An 11,465-nucleotide genomic window follows, 5' to 3' on the forward strand; every position below is an offset into this window, starting at 1 on the left:
CATTAGCTGACAATAACTTGCCCAGTACTAATCAATTATTGAAAGACACTTTACATTTATTTGCTTCAACCCAACAAGGAAACACACCTACTTCACTATTTCTTCTCTTTTTTTTTGCAGCATTTCAAAAGTTTGTTTAAAATTCGACAATTGACAATTGAGTGGAAACATATCTTCTGTCTTTGTATCTCTGTCTCTTGGTCCTACAGTATTTCCAGACCCTGTAACCAGTTTCGTGGTGTGTGTCCACTGAACTCAGATCACAGCCCTCGTCTGAAGATGGTCGAGCCAGACTAATGATCAGACCGCTTTAAAGTATATGAAGACGTCCTGGCATGAGATAAACAAGGTGAGGCGCTTTAACCAGCCCAATTTCATTCTCCCCATGACTGGATTTTTCTTTTTTGCCTTAAATGAATCAGTCTTTCATACAAATTTGTCTTCTGATTAGTACCAGAGTGAAGAATGGAGCCAAAAGAACGGGGAGCAGTTGAGAAAAAAAATGAAAGGAAAGGAGAAAAGAGTGGGGTAGAGAAAAGCGAAGAGGAAGAGGATAAAGGGGAAGGGGTGACAGGAGTTCAGAAGAGCAGGAACGAGAGAGGAAGAGAGGAAGAAGAGAGGGAAAGGTGAGTTAATGAACCTTCAGATGGAGGCTAATGAGTTCATCTGAGGGGCTCTAAGGTGCTGTCTGATGAAAGTTAGACACACACACGCACACACACACACACACACACACCCACACACACACCCCTCCCCTCTTCCCTCACTCCGCTCCTTCTCACCTGTGGAGTGGGAACAAAGACACACCATGAATTGATGAGTTCCTTCCTCCGGTATCAGTGATGTTAACAGCTTGCCTCTGGCTGTTCAGGCTCTGGCACAGACAACCATTGTTTCTAATGAACAGAATTCAGGTGCACCGAGTCCGCTGAAAGTTTCAAAACCAATACTGCGGTGTGACAAGAACTCTTTCCCCTCATTGAATTTGATGCAGTCGGTGTCAGCGCGATGGGACAAAAAGAAATATGACCTCAACTCTATATTGTGTGCTTTGCTCAACCTTTTTCATCTACCTTCTCTATCTCCACTCTATGGTATTTGTTTCTGAGCGATAGGCCAACGCAGCTCACTTGCCTCGCATCTAACCTGCATCTCAATTGCCTTGTCTTGGGGTAGTGTAGTGCTCCCCTGCTCTCCAAATTGCTTCTGAAATTAGATTTGCGCGTATGAGGGCGAGGTGGCAGGTGGGCGGCGTAGGTGGCGGTGGGGTGTATGGTAGCCGTCTCTTGAGTGGAAACGGTTTGTTGTCTTTGATAGCCAGGCTCACTCACCCGCGTCAGCCCCAAATGCAGCGGATTAATAATGTAAGCGCACCCCCACACACCCACCCCCCCTCCCCTGAGGGACGCCACTGATTGGATGGAAATAAGCCTGTCACTCAAGGCGCTCCGCCACTGCTGTGCTGCTCCAATTAAACGTATACAGACGCACACACACATACACATGATTATACATTCACACAAGTCACACATGGAAAGACACATACTTAGAGATGTGAGCAAGTGCATACACGTGACACACACACACACAAAGGCGTACACGTTCTTGTGCACATATGTACACAATTACACATGTGACTGTCAGTGTCTCTGTGTCTGTTTCTTCATGGGTGTCATCATCATTTGTCTGACTAATGCCAAGCAGTGTAAATATTGGTACAAAGGACTTTTTCACAAGTCTCCCTGCATCCCTTTCAAATGACTAACATGAGGAAATTTCCACCCAATAATAAAGCATAGCAGAACAGCAAAGGTGTCATTTGTCACAGAGTGACAGCTTGACCCTTGAGCCCTCCCATCTGATTCCATAGCAAATAATGAGATTGGGTCATTGGAATGTGTGTGGGAATGCATCCAAATCATTTTGAGTGTGTTATACATCACATAAAATACCTCTACTGTCTCTAAATATGAGTGTATATAATGCTCCAATGTACAGCATTACAATTTAAAAGGGAGAGAGATTCCAGAGACTGGAATGACAGCAGCATACGGCATAGATCTGAGAGAAGGGCAATAGCATAGAAGGTGACGTGTATATACTCCCGTCACTTAGACGATTGGCTCTTTGAAAAAGAGAGGGAAGTGACGGCTAACTCTGATTGGTTCTCTGGAAAAGAGGGAAAGTGTTCACCAACTCTGATTGGGTAAAGAGAAAGCATGAGTGAATAATAAGTAGTCTTCCTGATTGAAATTACGTAATACTTCACATAACTGACTTCACTTTGACAACATTTTCAAGTGCAAAAAAAGTAATGTCAATGGCTGTCTCTTGTCAAGGAGAGTTGAGCTTGTTGAAGAATTAGAACTAGAAATAGAGAGGGTGGGTGGATAGACAGCCTGGAAGCAAGGAAAAATACACACCTTGAAGAGGCAACGTGCAGACAGACGGAACTAAACACATGTAAAATAAAGAGTCGGGCACACGCTCATCGCTCTGACGCACAAACTTGATGCGTACTGAGACAAAGTAAAAATAAAACCAAAGCTTGAACAGCCAGGCTCAGGGTTAATCATGGCTGGGCAGGACAAAGCAACATGACATAATTGATCCTATATACAGTATATTTTCTTTATTGGATATCAGACAGTATATGCACTCTGACAACTTTCTGTCCTCTTTGACATAGCTATGCCTGTTATGGAGGAAATGTCCTTTAGGCACGGCTGCCATGCCCCGGTCGTGGGTGACAGCGGAAGCTAAGGGACGGCTGATGGAAGTGAGGGGAGCGTGTCAAGCTGAATCATTACAGAGGATGAAGGGACTGGCGGTGTCAGCGCCACTAACACACTGCTCTGATCAGCTGAAGGCAGCGGAGAAGGGGCTGGGGTGTGTTCTACCCTGAGGCGAGCATCACTGTGTGTGTGTGAGTATCTCTGACTCTCTCTTGATCTCTCTCTCCCTCATTCGCACACAAACACACAAATGTTCGACCTTTCTGATGCTCAATACGTCAGCCTACGTCAGCCAGTCACTCCGCTCTTCTCCCTCCCTCTCTCTACAGAAACTCTAACTCTGACGTTAAAAGTTCTCTCAAGGGAAACATCTGCCAGAACACAGTGACCAGCGCGCCCTTTCCTCCACCCAACACAACAGTAGCTTCTCTCTCTCATGCTCCCTCTCTCGCTGTCGCCATGGTGACTGCCAGCTCTTACCAAAGGTGAAGCATATAGCCTATAATGAGGGAAATTAAAATTAAGATTGAGAAAACTTTGGCTGTACTTCTGTGTTTCACTCCTACGTAGCATGTGAGTGAGTCACAGGCCTGTATGATGGAGGAGATGGGAGCTTTTACCGAGTAAGTAGGAAAAATGGTTTGACTGCTGGCGTCATTCAAAGGTACTTTACCCAGCTGCCGAGTGGCATTGCAATTTTTTTGTTGTAATCAACGAGTGGTACGAACATATGAGCATTAATATACATTTTGTTTTTTGTAAAATGGTGTATTTCTTACCTCTAATATGCTGAGATTTCCATGATAAAAACATAAAACAAGCATGAGTGACACAATGGCCCGGCACTGAGCCAAAATGAAATGAAACTTGAGTGCAGAAAAAGGTTTGGAGAGCTGTCACGGCGCTCGCTGGAAGTACCCGAGCTCACTTAGTCTCACGGGTTTTGTCATGGAAATGTCACTATGCTCTTAGTCACTTTATGTTTTTTTTTTGTACTAGCATTATCTGCCTTCAAACAAGTTAGATAACGAGAGTGATGCAAACAGTAAGCCACAAACGCAAGTCACAAGTCAAACGGTAAAAATACTAAACAGAACAGTTTGGGTTTTTTTCTCTTATGATGTAATGCAATATGCAATCCTGTTAGCCCAGTTACAAAATGTAATATCAGGAGATTAATAAACAAGGCTAATATCAAGCTCCTCATAATAGTCATGAAAGTCATTAGCTGCTATCTCTTCATATATCTTCCAGGACAAAATGTTTGGGGGAGACATCAATCACCTTATCATCACCCCTTATGAGAGGAAAGAAAGAAAGAAAGAAAGAAAGAAAAACACACACACAAACACACACACACAAATATACAAACAAACACACAACCGAACAGAATGGTAATGGTAAAACAGTTTTATAAAATTTGAAAGAGCAATGAATAGAATGTGAAGGTAGAAGGAAAGAAAGAAAGAAAGAAAGAAAGAAAGAAAGAAAGAAAGAAAGAAAGAAAGAAAGAAAGAATGAAAGGAAGAAAGAAAGAAGTGCGGTTGAAGAAAGTGAAGTGCAGCAGAAGAAGAAAATAAAAAGACAACAGGTAGAAAATAAGAAATTAAAGCTAGAAAAAGGCAGCAAAGAAATGATTATCTCTCTATTGCAGTTTGCCAGCAGCTTGGAGCAGTCGGTTGCCCAGAACACATTGTTGTCCATGATTACCCGACGCTGCTGTGTCAGAGTGTGAGTGTATTCATTGTCTTCTCTTCCTGTCTCCCCTCTTCTCTTACATAATAGAAAAACATAATGGCCGTGCTCAAATCAATTTTTCCACAAGGGCCGGACTGAATACGTAACGCCTCCATGCTCATCATTCTAAACAATTGCTTCCTGTGCGTGTGTGCGTGTGTGTGTGTGTGTGTGTGTGTGTGGGTGTGTGTGTTTTTGGCAATTATTGCCCGACCTTTTCTTCCACAGTGAAAACAGACTTGGATTAATTATTGACAAAAAACTGTGGGAGTTTTGACTTTTCTTGTTGCCCATGGCAGCAAGTATGTGTGTGCGTGTTTATGTGTGTCTCTGTGTGTGTTTGTGTGTGTCTGTGTGTGTGTGTGTTTGTGTTTGTGTTTGTGTATGTGTGTATGTGCATAAATGTGCGGAAACAACCATATAGTGATTGTTTGACCTGTAGAAGTTCCTCTTGACTTCTGCCTCTTGCAAACCCATCTGGCCATAGCTCAGCCTGGCCCAGAGTTCTCTAACCATGTGCCAATGAATATGTTTACCTGCACACTCATCATATATCGTCACATGATCTTAACAAAATCAAAGCAATCCTCTTACTATTTAAATTGTCATGTAAACGCCTTAATCTGATTATCTTCATTGGCGTAAGGTCATATATCAGAGTACGCATAACCTGGTTTACACACCTAGATTTCTGCTCAATCTTTTGATTTATTGGAGCATGTAAACGCCTTAGTCAGATTTCTTTAGTTTTTTTTCCTGGATGTTGTATTTATAACGCAAGCAACATGGCCCAGTGCAGTGGAGTGGCGGGAAATTTTGTTCTTACGTAAACCAGGTTATTACAGTAGACAAACTGCGTTACTTCAAACCATGTAAATATTGTAATCAAAATATTGGCCTAAGCCTGTATTGGTGTGCATGTAAACGCACCCAGTGAGAGCCATGCAGGTTTCCATTCCAACCAAACACTGCAGCAGCTGATCTTACCGATTAATCCACCTTCAACCAGAGAGGAGGAATTTATCAGCAGTTATGGTGTGGCTGGAATGAAAACCTGTAAACCTATACTACACATTATGAAATTCCTCCTTATCTCTTTATCTTCATCCCCTTCAGAACAGTCACCTATTAAAATGCATTCCTCGCCCTTATTGAAATCGTACCACCTGACCCCCTCCTTTTTCTCCAGCATCAAAGCAATAAGCGCAGGTGATTTAGCTAAGCACACTCAACCCAAAGGACAGTCTGTACAGATGAGGAGCTGCTAGTGTGTTGCCGTCTCTTGCGCTGGGGCCGGATTGCCTTATTACAGGTCTATCTCTTCTCAACAGTCACTACCGATCCAAGTCATTAGACAGCGGAGCGCCCGCTTGAGAGAGCGCTGGAGCGGAAAGATAGAGGGAGGGAGGGAAGGAAGGAGGGGAGAGAGAGAGAGAGAGGGAGAGAGAGACAACAAGGGAGACAGATAAAAAAAAGAAGGTGGAGATGAACCCATGGCTCACTGTCACTGCCCACAGAAGGAGAGATAAAGAGGGGAAAGGAAACAGAGGGAAGGGAGAGAGAGATTGGAGGAGGAGGAGAAAAGTAGAGAAGATTGAAGCGGACTGAGAGAGGGGAAAACAAAGAAAGAGGGTGATTGATGAAGGAGACAGGAGTGGAGAAGGGGGAGTAGAGTTTGCTGCCAGTCAAACCTGAGAAAGAGACTGAAAGAGAGAGATGAAGAAACAGAGAACAATACCAGAAAAGGAGATGTGAGACAAAGAAAGTGATGACTGAGAAAAGAAAAAAAAAAAAAATTGTGATCGAAGGGATTGAAAATGGCAGCGATAGGATGTGTGAAGAGAGATGAGAGATGACAGAGGGGGATGCGATGGTGAGAAGAGTAAGAGAGTAAAAGAGTGTGGGCAACACATGGAGAAAGACAGAGAGAGAGCGATAGAGAGAGAGAGAGAGACAGGCAGAAAGAGAGAGAAATACACATATAGGGCAACAGGGCGAGGAGGAGGAGGAGGAGAGAGAGAGAGAGACAAAGCAACAAAGAGAGAGAGAGAGGCAGGTAGAGCGACAAACAGCGGCAGGCAGAGGCAGAATGACAGAGAGAGAGAGAGAGAGAGAGAGAGAGAGAGAGAGAGAGAGAGATGGTGAGAGTAGTACTCCAGGCTAACTTGAGTGTCGATATCACTATCTCCCTGGGGTGAAGAGCTTAGTTCAGTAGAGTGGATCAGTTCTCCTGGCAGACACCGCTCTTTGTCTCTCTCTCTCTCTCTCTCTCTCTCTCTCTCCCCACACTGTTGCCGCTCCTCTCTCCTACCCCACACTGTGCCCATCATTTCAATTTCTCTCTCTTTTCATGCTCCTTCTTTTCTCCCCTGCCCACCAGACCTGGAAGAAATCAAACCCTGTGATTTTGAACCTTTATTCCGTTCTCCAAGGGCCTGCGGCTGAATGGAAAATACTTGTACTGTACTGCGCTGTGCGGAAGCCGGTACCGGCTGTGACAGGACTCAGTCAGAGGTCAGTGTAGGGGCTGACAGCTTTACATTCGCAGCAGTGACTCAAAGGACCGGATGACTCCTACAAACCACACGCTTTCCTCATCGACAAAGTGACACGAGGTGAGAGAAACCGCTGGAGTTTCTGGGATGGCCGTTGCCCTCGGTGACATCCTATAAGATCTTGATCAACAGTAAAGCACTGCACAGCATTTATTATTTTTATTATTAAGTAAAATGTTTAAAGAGGCCATAAAAATAATGAAAACATTCAAAAGAAAATAAAACTAAAAAAATAAACGAACACATGTCTACATGCCTAGACACATATATACATAATGTACTGTAGAACTGTTAAGGTGAATAGGAGCACATTTTTGCTGCTGCTGATGATACTACTGCTGCTATTCTGCACATCCTGTTAAAGGAATAGTTCACCCAAAAATGAAAATTCAGTCATTATCTACTCACCCCCATGCCAGTAGAAAATCGGGTAAAGTTTGTTTGTCCATACAACAGTCCCGGAGATCAGAGAAGTACATTGCAGCTTTCTCCAAAACAACTGAAGTTGCAGGAGACCTGACTTCAGAGTTAAAAAAAATAACAGAAAATAACCATAAAATGGCTCCATGCAGTTCTCACAGGATAATCCAAGTTTCTTGAAGCCAACAGATCCCAAAATGACTTGAAAAGACCGACATTTACATCATTATTTAGCTGAAATCACTACTGCAGCTGTTGATTTCAAAATACGTCACGTTTGCGCGCACCCCGGCCTCGATAGGTAAGACTAGCTCGAATTAGCAGAAACAAGACTTCCGGTCACTTTACCCGATTTTCTACTGGCATGGGAGTGAGTAGATCATGACTGAATTTTCATTTTTGGGTGAACTATTCCTTTAATGCTGGAAGCCATACTTTTTTGCACTCACAGTACTGAAGAATAGCCAGTTCAGTTCCTTCGTCATCCACCTGTTGCAGGCCAACTATTTATTCCTCAAGGCAAGATCACAGAGCTTTATTCTGGATCCTTCTCCTCTTTTGTGGCCTTGCTATCTCACATGAACACAGAAAACAGAAACTGTCTGTAAATTCACTTTCGGAGTCTCTTTTACTTTAGTTTCGACAGCATTAATATAGGAACCTGCCTGTTGGGAACCCAGTCTAGGGCTTGTTCTTGGTCCGTTTGCATCATTACACTCACTGTTTGTCTGCTGTCTGTATGAGTGTGTACGTGGCTGAATATGTCTGCTCCAAGTGTGTGGGTCGTGCTTAGTATGGCTGCGTGTCTGTGTGTGGGAGTCTGTTTGTCTATCCTCTCTTTCAGAAACCTCTCACATGCAGTGATCTTACCTGCCGGTGGACGTGGGTGCATGCCCTGGCTTTTGTGGATGCCGGAGCTATACTATTAACTCCTAGTCAAGAGTTAATAGTATAGCAGTAGAAGTGATGTGACATCCATCTCCACTTTACACAGAGTACTGTAGAACTGGGCAGTTAGCATCAGCAGTGACAAGGAATAGGTCGGTTTCTACAGAAACTCGAACTCCATCAACAGAAAATCCAAGAAAAAGTGGTTTTCATGTCGCCTTAATTGTTTTTGGAGAGTGAGTCATTTAATTGTCTTTATGGAAACTGTCCATTACCGTGGATGAACATTAGGCAACTCAGGACAAGACATTTTTGTAATTAATGGGCTAATAACGGGCCTACCCAAGGACACAACTCAAGTGTCACCTATGACTCAAAGTATCAAATGTATTAGATTCAGAGACAACAAGGTGGGAGAAGGAGGGAATGAGAGATCTAAAACTCAGGCTACTGGCTTTTGGAGAGGTGCAGTTTGTCAAATAATTATGAATTATTATGAACTATTAGGCCTTTCTCTAAGCTCCCATGGATAGCATGGTGAGATGTCAGCACATCTCCAGGTGAGCGTGCATGGTGATGTTTCCACAAACCTAACATTGTAATAGTTTAGTACAATTTCAAATTGATGTATATTCCAACTGAGCAATTGTTATTGGTCTATTATAGATGTTAAGTAAGTTTAGGCTATTTGCCTGATACCTTTGCCATGCTTGCTTATGCACAAAGTTTAAGACATGCATTTCCTAGTTCTTAAATAGTGCAACTAACATTCACACAAAATCAACTGCAAGCCTCCGGCGTTGATAAATAACATCCACTGCCAATTTCCATATTTTCCGCCCACTATTTTTGCCTTGGAACATCTACAAATGCATAAGGCAGAAGGGCAAAGAATATAGTTAGCCAGATGGACCCATTTTTTTCAAGCACAAATGCCATGTGTAATGCCTTAGTTTTTGTGACCGTTATTTGATTTGCGTAAACCTTTAGCAGAGTCGGACCTATACCTCTCAAACCACTCAACACCAGAGTCTGCAAAATATTAAAAGCTCCCGTTGTTTATTACCTGTCTGGATACAGGTATTGTGTTTGACCCTGTAGCCAAACAATATGAAGCAAAACCACGAGGGAATTCCAGGGATAACACCTGTGTTGGAGGCAGAGAATATATGTGCTGGGCTGTGGGTCTAAGTGCGCGCTCTGCCCAGGCTGTTATCATCACTCTGAGGCAAAAGGTCTCATGAATGATTTAGGGAGCTCAGTGCATCTATTACATCCCCTCCTGGAAAGCCCTGACCTGCAGTGTGTTAGGTCTCTGGAGCGCTGCCAGTACGTTTGTCTCTCAATTCAAGCCGGTTTTCCGGGTGAGAGGCTCCGGCAGCTGGAGGGACTCTGGGAGTGTGTGAGAGAGATGACACAGGGATGGGTGCTGACAGGTGAATGCTAAATAAGGAAGAGAGTTGAGTTAATATTTCACCTTGGTATAACGTTTTTATTTTCCCAGTGAATGTGTATTCAACTCAGGTGTTCATCTCCACTGACTCTCTTTATTGATGATTGCCTACTGGTAAAATTATAAACGAGAACAAGGTATAGAGGGAAAAAAAATATATCTTGATCACTGTAACCCTGCTTTATTTTATATGTGTTCGAAGAATGATTTTCACAGTAATGGAAACAGAATGACTGACGTGATTATGGATCAGATGAGCAAATATTGGTGGCAGACTGTTGGTAAACACACATGGGAATACAAATGTCATACCTAAGTGGGACATTGCGATAATCACATACTTTATAGAGTTTACACAAAAAGTCATACCAACAAAGCATTATTGACGTTTTTGGTGGTCAATGTTTATTTTAGTTCCTTTGAAAAAGACAATCATAGACATATAGTATTAATCAAAGCACTTACAAATCTGAAATCAAATACCAGTGTATTGTTTACAAGAAACAATATATGCTGTTTGGGTCTTTTCACAAAAAAGTAATATGGTCATTTTGCATATGAAATAAGAATTTTTTCACTGGTTTGTAGTACATGTTGTATTTAACAACTCTTATTTCTTCGCTGTTGAATATCCATTTAAACCACTGCGATTTGTTCTTGTCCAGCTGAATATGACGGCAGTAATCATGTGGTCATTGGAGAATAAATTACAGAGAGAAGCAATAAGGCTAAAAGGAAACACATATAGGTATATTTCCAATTTTCAGGAATGCAAACATGTGCAACAACCAAATAACTGTGAAATTGTGATGAAGAAAGAATATGGAGATGTTGCTCTCAGAAGGACATTAAAGGCAAATGTAATCATTCTCTCTTGTGTTCCCTTGTGAAAGAGCGTCATTTAGGGAACTTTAATTTGAGTGCACCTGCCGCAGCTGAATGGCTCCAGGGCCAGAGTGAGTCGTGAAAAATAACATGTTAGACTATGGTGATAGATTTTTTTTTCTTTTGCTAATAATATACTACCCTTGTGTAAAATCTACATAAGAAAAAGGGCTAAGTAATAATCTCTGCTGTCACGTGAAAACCTTGTAAGTTAGATTTTTATGTTATCCATAATTTTACCATCTGTGATTTTGACATGAAACCAATTAAAAAGCCACTTAGTAGAAATCAAGACTTTCTGTCTTTCTAAATTCTTGAATAGATGATTTTTTTTTAATTTTTTTTTTAGTTTTCATCTAACAGCAACACAATATTTGTACATGGAACAGAAAAATCTTCAAGCTCCAGGTACCATTTTACAATCAAAGGCAATATTTAAACATAAAAAGTAATCTGTGCTATGCATCTGTGTTACTTATCCTAAACATTGTAGCATTAGACATATATGACCCCAAAGGAAAATGCAGTATTGCAAATAAAATTGTTTTACTAAATTGCTACAAACTCTCTTTTGCATCTATTTTATTTTTATTTTTTTTGTTTTTTTTTATTTGGAAGACCTTGACCTGATGTACTACCATAAACGTAACAAACCCCACAGTTATGTAGCATACTCTCAAATGTTCTTAAAACTTTTTTGGTTTATTTTTTGAGTTATAAACTATTTGTTTAAAATTGCCACTAAAAGCAAATTCTTTTGATAACATGTAAAGCTTAACCCCCAGGTCCTGC

This window comes from Centroberyx gerrardi, chromosome 7 (assembly GCF_048128805.1).
Source record: "Centroberyx gerrardi isolate f3 chromosome 7, fCenGer3.hap1.cur.20231027, whole genome shotgun sequence".
In the NCBI taxonomy this organism is placed as follows: Eukaryota; Metazoa; Chordata; class Actinopteri; order Beryciformes; family Berycidae; genus Centroberyx; species Centroberyx gerrardi.